Source organism: Folsomia candida, unplaced genomic scaffold, assembly GCF_002217175.1.
Source record: "Folsomia candida strain VU population unplaced genomic scaffold, ASM221717v1 Fcan01_Sc003, whole genome shotgun sequence".
In the NCBI taxonomy this organism is placed as follows: Eukaryota; Metazoa; Arthropoda; class Collembola; order Entomobryomorpha; family Isotomidae; genus Folsomia; species Folsomia candida.
The window spans coordinates 15,008,109-15,019,889 of NW_019091195.1; positions in this window are offsets into that span (position 1 = coordinate 15,008,109).

Consider the following 11,781-nt stretch of genomic DNA (forward strand, 5'->3'; position numbering starts at 1 on the left):
TTGCCTCGGAGGAAGAGATAATTTAATACTCGGTTAGTCATGGAGGTTGGAAAATCTTATTTTAATGCCGTGTCCTCCTCAAGTCGAAAATGAGAACGAGACGCGTGTTGTGTCCGAACATTTTGAGGATTATTAGTAAAATATGCGACTCAATTATCACGCAATTTAAAAATCTTGTCCTTCATTTAGCAGGACAAATATGTTGAAATGTAAAAAAAATCTGTCTTGAGATAAAATTAGGGCGGAAGGGGGAAGTAAAAGTTTACGAGCTTTGGAGTTTATTTAAAAGATTTTTACTAGCATATTGGGGCCGTGCGGAAGGATTTGATCTCTTATTTTATTGTGGCAGATTTCGGATGAAAATTAACTTGCCAAAAGTTGGCAAAAATTGGAATTCATTTTTGCAGAGTAGAAGTATGTACACAATTTCTTCACTCCACAGAAAAACATCGTGCACATTTACACTCTACAGACAAGTTTGGGCAGAAAAATTGTCCAGAATTATTCCGAGTCTCGATGTTGCGAACAAAAATGATATACTTTTCATCTCCAAAATGACACAAGTTACGGGGTTAAGAGAGATTTGACGTGAGCACCCCTCTTTCGCAGTGATATGTGCAGACGGAACCGACGAGCCAGTCAATTAGCTCCGATTTCGGCATGTCGTCAGACGACGGAGCCATAAAATAATTTCCTCAAAGAAGGAGCAGCAGATGAGTAGCAAAACATCCCAGTTTGCACAGAGCCCAGGACGACGACGACGACGACGACTCACTAATGATGTGACCACCGTAATCCGTCCGTCATGTATTCCGTCGGAATTAAATGGGGAGACGACGCCGCGAGATCATTACGGGGACAAGGAAGCGGAAGTTGTTCTTCCAAACCAGACCAAAAACCTCAGCCCATTTGAATAATGGAACGCCTTGTGTTTCCATGGAGATCGGGTGGTGGGTGAACATGTCTCAGGAGAAAGCATAATTTGTCAAAGCTTCACAAAACCAGCAGGGTGACACATTTCACCAGAAAACTGACTACGTTAAATCAGGGGAACGATTTTCTAAAAAGATTTTTCTAACTGGAGTAAAATTCCTCAGAAAGTGACGAATTTGACCAAATTTCTAGTCGCTTTCACCGCAAACTTTCTCCAATCCTCTGGCTCACCTCTCCACGTGCGATGATTGGTCACACCAACTGAACTGCATCCACTTTCTCTCGACATGTCCTCCTCCTCCTCCCGCTAATAAGCAATCGGCAGCAAATTTCCTCCACTAATTGTAACCCGATAAGGTGCCGTAACCAGGGGACGTAAGTGGCGTGGCGTGGCATGTTGTGTGTTTGTACCGCTATTCATTTCTGATTGTTGTTGGGTTTGGTGGTCGTAATTCGATCCCATGATAAATAAATCCACCTGCTCCGTCCGTAATTACTCGACTTGTCGTGGTCGTGCTGCTTTGTCAGCCATTAGACACGTAGATATTTGTTAATTTGTTCTGGCTTTTGGCACAAACACGACCAACCACGAACGACGCTGACATGATGAAGGGTTGCTGGTCTGCATATCATTTTGCTTTGGTGGCACTCGAGATGCCTACCCTGACCGCCGCGGGGTGAAGGTTTTGTGCCAGGGATTAGATTAGATTAGCTCCTGCTGCTGTCGAGGGGGAGATGAAAAAAACGGATTTTTCGCCATGCACGTCGACAGAGAGAGGTGGGAGGAGGAAATTGATTATGGAATGTTGTATGTTATACTTTCTAGCAGCCAGGCTTCTGCGCTGGCTGGCTGGCTTATTTTCTTATCTCGTGCCGTGTTCCATTAGAAAACATAAAAGTATTTGTAGACATGGAATGAAAGACTATTAAATGAAGGTGGTGCTGCTGGTGGTGGAAAAGGAGTACATTTTTGGGCAGGGTTCCTGGAGGTGGGGAGCATTTAGAAATTCGAAATATTTTCAGTCTGTACTTTATCTAAAAAAAACGTGGGTGTCGGTCACGCATTTTTTAATGTGGCGTTCCGATTTTGAAAAATGTAGTTCGCACGTGGAAAGAATTTTATTAGATTTTTTGGATTGAATGCAATTTCACTCTGTTTTGAGACTTTGAAGTGAGAGAAATTAGCCAAAAAGTGGCCAAAAAAGTTGACGAATTATTATTGGACTCATCTCTTTCTGTAGGTTTCTTTCTAGTTTCTCAACCCTGTCCATGTCCACCTTCTGGGTGGGAGTGGTACACCTCCAATGAATGAAGTAATTACCTCACTCACTCGAGAAGCAAAAGGGTCTGACTTGCACAAATTTGAGGAAATTAAGAAGGAATATGGCAGCTGGTGCTGGTTGGTAGCGCATTTCTGCCTGGCATGCACGGGTTTCTTTCAGCCGAGCAAGGGTGGCATGTCGTGGCGTGTAATTTCCTCAGCAATAATGTAATAGCTCTTCTCCCGAGTTGATTTGATTAAACGAGATGCTAAAAAACTCCTGCGTGCGTGTGAACACCGAGCACTTGAAGATTGGTGGGGACCGTGCAGGCAGAAAGTGACCTCCTTTCGACCTCCTCCCCCCATCCCCACGCAGCCCCCATGTCCACTCCGTACCACCACCACGGTAAGAATAATAATAATAAAATTGATACATTGTCCTCGTCTTGACTTTCTCTGCCACGACGGCCACCAGCACCACCACCCGTTCGATGATGATAACGTGCCCCCATAATTTTCTTAAATACCTCTCTCGTGCAATGAGAAACCTCTCATTGTGCGCCATTAATTGATCACTGCTACTCCGTGCCATGTGTGACTCGGGAAATTTTATGTCCGCAACTTTTTTATCGCGATCAAGTAAAAATACGAATAAATTCCAGCCCAAAACTCGTATTATTTTCCTCTCCGTGTGGAATTTTACTGCCCAGAGAGAGATCTTCATTCGCTGCCTAGGCGGCGGCGTGGTGATTATCATAAATGATAAAGTGTTATGACTATCACATTTCTGGTCGTGGTGGTGGTGGCAGAGAGAAACCCGGTGTGAACTCTGATGTGATCATCCCCACGAGAAAAATAGGATGGAACTAAAAACTATTAAGTTTTTTAGTCGGGACTAAATTACGAGATGAAAAAGACGTCCAAAATGAAGCAACACACTTTGAATTTTAGTTGCTCATTTTAACAGACCACCCAAATTGAGTCATGATGATGATGATGATTATTGTCCTCGTGAGGAGAGAGGTTTACACCCTGGTTGTTCTTCTTCTTGATGAGGATTATGATACGATGGATAAACGGGGCTGAGTGGCGAGGATGTGGTGCTTTCCTTCGGGTGGCGGCACCTCTGCGGGTGAGAGGTCACATCCCTTCTGCCCAGCCCAGCAAAGCATGATGCGCTATCCATCAACTAAATGCATAGGATTACGATGGAGGAGAAGATAGCTCAAAAAATTGTACGAATGCCTAATTACATATTTATGTATTTACCTCCTTAAAACTTGGACAGGTTTCCATCTCATAATCCGCTTCCGATTAAAACGTCGCCCTTGTTTATGCATGTATGCATTTCACAAACGGGTCAAGTTGAGACAGGTGTGTCATTTTTTTGTGAGGTGTGGTCTTCTCGATAAGATGTTATCCATCCAATCCTGGGAGGATGCGGAGAGGGAAAAGACTAGCATTTTTTTACGGAGGAGGATTGGAGAAGGTGTGTCCTGTCCCTGGCTGATTACCACCACCGAATGAAACGGTGGACACAAAAGGCGTGAATTATCTGGCGAGATCTCTGGTTTCGTTTCATTGGATGTGATCGCAGGTGGCCCGGCACCACCACTTTTTAATCAGCGTTATTTCCTCCTGGCTCTCATCGTCAGGGTCCAAGGAATATTTTGTACTGCATTATTTTCAGGTATCATTTCGAATCATCTCTCCAAGAGGAAAATGAGATACAGGAATAATTCCGTGTTTTCAGTATCCCTTAATAAATCGGAGAGAGAGAGAGGGGCAATCCGGCCGAAATCTAAATTAAGTCATTTTCCCATCGTCGAAAACATCATCATCATCATTATTATTGCCGTAGTCGATAAATTTACGGGGTACGAGATATCAATCCTATTTAACTCTAGATATATGGCTTCCCCTTTGGCTGTAGTAAAATTAAATGCGTTTCGTAGGGAGGTGCGCATATATTGTGCAGGGGAAGGCGGAATGAAGGGAGAATGCGTCCATTTTTACGTCTAGAACTGGGCAGAAAATTTCTGAATGTTTCCTCATCCCGCAGAAAAATATGCTGCACATTTATATGCAGAAAGGTTAAGGAAGATAAATTGTCCGTCTCGTCTGCAGAACCTGATTTACAGAAAAATACGTTCAATTTATACAAATATGGTCAATTTTGGTCCTGGAATCTGCTTGATTTTTCATCCAGGATGCCACCGCAGAGTGTGGACCGTCCCTGGTGAGAAAGGTAGTCGGTCTATCTACGTCCATAGCAATAAATTACTGACTTCTGTGACTATGTGAACCGTCTACCTGCCCAGAAATAGAAATTGGAACAGGACCAAGAACAGAATCCAATTAGCTGAGGTGAGCCAGACCACCAACCAACTGACGAGTATGGATTTTGGTCAAGCATTTGGTAATAAAGATGGGAATTTACGATATGTAGGAGGAGGATACAAATTGATTTCGTAGGATGACACTGAAATAAGAAATCCTACTAATTCTGCAAATTGTGGGACACAAAGTTTACCAATTTTTGGTGACAGATTATTTTTTTTGTGCCAGAAATTCCCAGGATTTTCCACCCAAAAAGGCAACATTTTTTAGAGTTTCATGTTTCTTAATATTACAATATCCCAAATTTTATTTTTTGCACAATCAAAATTTCTACTCCACATTTTGCACATTTTTCTCTCCGACTAAAACCCAGGATTGAAGTATTGTCTAAAAAACCATATGCCCCGTGGACACAGAAACCTGGTTGCTTATTCCTCCTCCTCCTCCTGGGAAACACGCCACATGGTTCTCATTTCTGCCCCCTCATTCACTTCTTGATTTATTCCCGTTGAGTGGATGGATGCATTTCTACTTATCTCCCAGCCAGTAAATTACACTGCATTTGTACATGCAGAATTGTCAAAATGTGGCATGTTTCCTCATTGTCCACGGAGAGAGAGAGTAATTGAAATCGAGTCAAAGGGCAGCCCGTCCTGGGGGCAGTGCAACAATAACATGTCCCTCCTTACACATTGACAAGCGTTTATCATACCTTATCACTTTGCGAAGCAGTACTCTCGAACTTTTTTGGGCAAAAATTCACCCAAAAAATCAGGCTTTTTTCAAAAATCGAAGTGACTCTGTAACTCTCCCCGTTCAAAAGTTATTGAAGCTCGAAGTCTCTCAAATCCAAATCTTATCCAACTCTGACCTTCAACAACTTTCGAACGGGCAGAGTTACCGAGTCACTTTGATTTTTGAAATAATCCCAATTTTTCTCTTGATTTTTACCCAAAAATTATTTCCCAAAGTGATAATCGCTTATCTACAAAGTAGCCGCCTCATTGGCGTCACTCTTAGTGAACAGCCCCTCGCTACCTCTCTGGCTGAGCAGAGACAGGAAATTATTTTTAAACCATTTGATGGTTAATGTGTTTCGTGCCATCACTGTCATTTCGCTGATGAGATGATCAGCATGAAATCTGCTTCTTCTTCGTGTCCTCCATTATTGCTCGCTCTCTCCTCTCTCTCCCACCACCGACCGATTTGTTACGGCACAACGGTAATGACACATTTCGTCACGATCACATGAGCCATCAAGACAAGGAGAAGGGGCACAAATAACAAATTTAATGCAAATGATCATACTTGTCTCGCTAACTGGCAGGTATGGTGGCACGACATGATGATAATATAATTCCACGTCCCATTATTCACAGGGGTACGCAAATACCAAATAAATGAGATAATGATTGATCCCCAAAAATAATGCAGCCTGTGATTACTAAAGTATCCTGGCTAAAATACAATTTGCAAATTATTTATTTGCCACATTGTTCACCTACCGTTTTTCCAAAATAATTGATACACAATTGCTAAAATGAATAAATTAGCAAATGGATAAATTTGCGAATCACTTAATCGCCGCATTTTTCAGTTACCATTTCTCCAAAATAATTGATACACAATTGATTGCTAAATTGAAAAAAATAGCAAAGGGATACAATCTGCGAACTATTTATTCGTCACATTTTTCACTTACGGTTTCTCTAAAATAATTAATTTCACATTGCTTAATTAAAAAATTTAGTAAAAGGACAAAATTTGCAAACTACACATTAATTGGCCACATTTTCCCCCATAATTTCTCCAATTTCAAAAATATGCTATGCCACATCGCCCTGAAATACGGAAGGGTGTGCCCTTTTATTATTCCTACAAATCGGCATTCCGCCCGCACAGCCCCCGCATGTGTACGATGACCGATACATTTATTGAATTTGATACGTGTGTACATGAGTACGTAACGTAAGGTAAATGCGGTTGGTAAATTGAATGCGAGGCCTGTCCTTCTCGATTGCTGTTTAGGGTGGCTATTTTGCATATCTAATTGCAACAAGCTGTCCATCATGTGAGGAATAAGTATGTCTGACTAGTTTGTAGTGTTGTTGTGGGCAGACACGTTATTAATAATAATAACAAAGTACGGCCCATGCATGGTAGCGCAGGAGAAGTGCACATGTCGAAAATGAATGTGAAGATGAAGAACCTGTTCGACTTTTAGTTGTAATTATTCGTAATTATGACCATTATTACGCTGCATTATGCTACATACACACTCACACACTCGCATAAATTCATTATATTAACGAGGATGACATGTGCATCCGATACATATCGTCTATCTACGTAATGACACTCGGGGCATAATGGGACCCAAATTTAAATAGCTCTCTCACATTTTGAACTCAAGTGACCAACTATTTATTAAATTCAGGGAGCTTTCATTAAATTAATTACCCTTTTACGCCCCAATTTGCGCCACATGTTAAAAAAAACTGGGTGGATTGGACAAACATTTTGCTTTTGAGCCATCAATTTATTTAAAAATTCATGATGTCCCCAAGCTTAAAAGTAAGGTCTCATTTCTTTATTAACTATGCAATTTCCGTGGTTATTTTACACACATCCCCATTTGCGCTACGTGTTAAAAAAACTGGGTGGGAAAACAGTTTGCAAATATTTGCAAAAATCCGCACATTTGAGCGATCCCTTATTCCACGTGCATATTTATACAATTAATTGAACCGTGTAATTACGAAATCAATTATTGTCACGGTGTGTGTATACCACGTACAAAGTCTGTCTCCTTTAACAGAACGGGGGCAAAGTGAGACTCTTTTTTATCTTCTTTATACACCTTTTGATTGAGTGAGTCTCTCTCATCTGGACAGGTGTACCGACTACTGTACTTCATTTTAGCTCCGTGTCGTCGTCGTCGTCGTTTCTTTGTTTTTTTCCTTAGATTTATGTCCCTCATTTCGAAGACTCATTTCCATAGTTGACAGGTAGGAGGAGGAGGAGAAGGAACGACTCATTTAAAATTTTTAACGAGTCGGCGGCCGACGTTTTTTCCTGATTTAAATAGATGAAGCCATCCTTCTTATGCAGAGAGAGAGAGAGTTTTGATTATTTCGTCCCCAGTAAAAAATTAGGGACATTATCATCGGTGAGAGACAAAGGAAGGAATAAAATGAGACGACAGTATCAAATTTCACATCTCGGCAGACATTAAAAACTTGCCCATGCAGAAATGGACATCACTTTTGTTATGACTTGGGCCCACCAGGCAAGGTGTATTTGGACCCAAGTTGGGAAATTATTCGCGCCAAGAATAACACTATCTTTTCAGCCAAGTGTTCACTTTGAGGGGGGCATAAAATTGCAACCATTTTTTCACGACGTCAAGCGTATCATTACGTAACTACCGAGTCCATTTATAGACTCTCTTCGTGTGGGGCAATGAAGGAACGTCTTGGACATTTTACTGACCTATGGACCATATTTCAGGAGGAGGATGATGATAAGTGCGGGTTTTATTCCCAATAATTTTCTGAGGGACCACCTCCGTGTAAATAAATCGTGTCCTTCTTCCTCCTCGTCCCAGCTAACGAGGAGCTAATTGAGAATTTGAAACAATTGAGGGAACCATGTCGTTCCGCGTATCTCATAATTTCTCGAGGAATGACATCGCTCTTGTATGACGATCATCTCCTCCGTGGACGATTTCTCTATTTCTGGAGAGAGAGAGAAAAAGGGTGATATACAGCGTCGTAAAAGTTCTCGCTACACGATGTTTTCGTCCTGCTTGACATATGTTTCTGTGGGTTGTTTGTTTCCTTGTCGTAACTAATAATCCTCTTGGGGAGGAGGAGGAGGAGGAGATCATCATCATGTGCAACTAATTGTACACCAAGGTTTAAGCTACTACCTTAAAGTTAAGTACCAAATAAATAGTGGTGTCGTCTTGGTCGTCGTCATCCCTTCTTCTCGGTATGGACATTCCTCCTAAATAAATAACTGGTGGTTCATCTATTTTCTGGCCTCACCAATCTGTACCTGTCTCGGGGTAAAAGTAAACTTGACGTGTTTTCCGCTGCGTTGGTACAACTTTGTTTCGTGATAAATTATTGCTGCGTTGAAAAATCCAATAAATGGAGGAGAGGAGAACAAAGGCGCAGGAGGTTTTTTGAGATAAAATATAAAACTGTGTTATCTTCCTACTCTTTTTTTTACCTGGTCCGTCCGTGGTGGTGGAGGTAGACACACATTCATCTATTTATCCATGTCCAGTAGTAAGTAACCCTTCGAGACCCACACGAGAGAGCCTTTGTGTGCTTAACGTCTTTAATTTGAGTGAAGGGTACTCTGGTTATTATTCAATTGAAAACGTAGTCCCATTGTGTTTCCGTAGGGCTGGGCAGGAGGGATGTGGGGCAGGTTGGAAAGGTGGTAGGACTTGGGATGAAAATGGACCAGGTGAAAATTTACGCAACGGCAGAAGCAGTCTGGGGACAATTTTTCTGTATATTTTTCGGTGGGGAGAAGAATCATGTAGAAATTTTCTGCCCAGTTCTGGATGTCTCTTGGACATAAAAATTGATCAGTTTCTTCGTCGATTTTCATAAGGGACCAAATCTAACCCACGACGGTTGAGAGACACCCCTTCTGCCCGACCCCTTGGGTTAAGTTGGGCCTTAATAATCCTATCAGGCTGATTGTGAGGGAAGAAAGGGAGAGACATGATTAAGAGGGAGAGATCGAGATGGATTGGAGGCGATTTATTCATTTTTAATTTTTCAGGAGAGAGGAAAAATGGGCTTAAAAATGGGAGTAATAATTGTTTAACAATATGGTCATTTATTTACTTGTGTTGTGTACGGTTTGGAGGAGGAGGGGACGGATGGTAATTGAATTCTCATCGGAAAACAGACCTCCACGACCAGGCAGGTAGAGAGACTACCTGCCACCTCGGTGATCTCAGCCCCATCCGCACACAAAGTATCACATCTTGTTAGCAAAGGTGGGTCATGAATCATTACGTGCATGTAGCCAACTATGTGTGGCTGTCCGTTTCTCCAGGGTGGTTGGCAGAGTTGGGCTAACAGAAAATAAAGAATGCTCAATTATTAGTGCGTAAAGGTTGAAAGATACATATTTTCACGAAATGAGGTGCTCTTCATAACAAACAACGCCTACCACACCATTATGAAAGTGGCCGCATAATTTCGTAAATTCAAATTTGCTAAGAATTTTTTTAATGGGAGAAATGACTTCATCAATTTCCAGAATTTGCAAAACAGTTACACCCCCAAGGAAATATTCGATTTTTTCTTAGGTGAAGCTATGGTGATCTAATGATTAAAAAACACCTAAGTATGCATTTACTACAACGTTCAAAAGTGACAAAACCACATTACTTTACCATTTCTTAACCGATTTTTATGAAATAAGTGCCGAGAGTTAATTACGATGGTCTACTTTTGGATTCCAACTCTGGTCGGTTGTGAGCCTACCCATTCCTGAGATATTCTCAAAAAACACCCTCCAAAAAGTGACATTGCTTTATACGAAAAAATTGAGGACCTAAATCAAAAATGTACTCCGAAAAAAAGTTTCTAAATATTTTTAGCTTTCAATTAACCTTGAGATAATCAAAATCGGATAAGAAATGGCCACGATATTCATAAATGCAAGTACCACTGCTCACGTGGTGGTATTGCTATGGTTCGTTGCTATTGCAAGTATTTTAATCGCACTTCCCTTCGCTTCACCTAAGCCGCCCGTTTTAGGGATCTATCTTGTTATATTAGGCAGTTGGGAAGCATACGTTTAAAAATTTCCGTAATTTTCCCTTTGGCAAATTTTCCCGAGATAATATGAAAAATGTTTAGAAGATATTCAGGAGTGATTTTAAGATCTGCTCTCCGGAAACTTTCTCACGAGACAAGAAACATTACGGAAATTGTAAAAAATTACTTTTGCTAACTGCCTATTCTTACAACTAATGTCGTTCAACTCGTGCATATTTGTCTCGCAATTTTATTGCTACCCCAGGTATGAAAAACAGTCTAAAAGTGCATACCCACATAATAAAGAGCAGAAAAGGAGGAGAATCTTACACAAGATCATCATGAGATTGATGATGAACTTATTACGAAATATCCATTTGATGATGATGATGACGATGATGATACCACTCTTTATTTTATTCCTATTTGTGCTCCTTCTTCCAAGATGGTCCGATAAGCGAGCGGGCCGTCCACATCTCACTCCCTCCCTTCAAAGATAACCCTTCTTATATACGATTAGCCCTTACCCTGCCTTTCAAGCAGAGAGGTCACATCCCTCCTGCACGACCTGCTCCGTCTCCCATAAACCAAAGGCATCTCTCTCTCTCTCTCTTCACGATTTACGAGAAGATGAAGATCATCACGATGACAAGTGGTCGAGGATTGGATGGCTCTCTCTCTCTTATGCATGTCCAACAAGTAAATTTAGTGTTGTTGACTTGTCAGCTAGTTCATTACGTGGCCATGTATCCGATTGTTATTGATTTTTGTGATGGTAATTGAATAGAAATACATCATGATGATGATGATGCCATCCAAGAATTGTTCATCTTCATCTTATTGTTCTTGTGTGTGTGTGTAGTTTGATTGCGTCGTCGACGCATTGTGATCCTTCTGGTGATACGGGGACGAGGAAATGATGATGATCATCATCATCAGAGAACGAGCGACTTGATACTCTTGACTTGATGAGGGAACGGCGAGATTTTAAATTCTGAAGGGACCCCGATAATAAAAAATTATGTCGTTTTATTATCTCGATTTATTCATTTAGTCGTGGTGGTGGTGGTTTCGACTGCACAAATGTAATGCGGGCGTGGTCACACTGTTAATAATTTGGGGGTGAAATTTACGATTTTATAATAATAATTCAAATTTTGAAAAAATTTAAATTTGTTGCACAGTCCGGAGAGAAATTGGTGGCAAACTTTAGATTCTGTGGAAAATTAGCACTTTTTGACTACATGAATGAATTAATTTGGCATTACAATTATCCTCGAATAGATAATTTACATAATCATGCTAAATTAATTCAAATCTCTTACATTTCATAAATACGTACCAAAGTAACTATGCTAATTTTCCGCAAAATTCAAATTGTTCCTGTCCAGTGAAAACTATAAAACTTGGCTCCCAATTGACCACCAACTTATTAAGAGTGCACATTAATGCCCA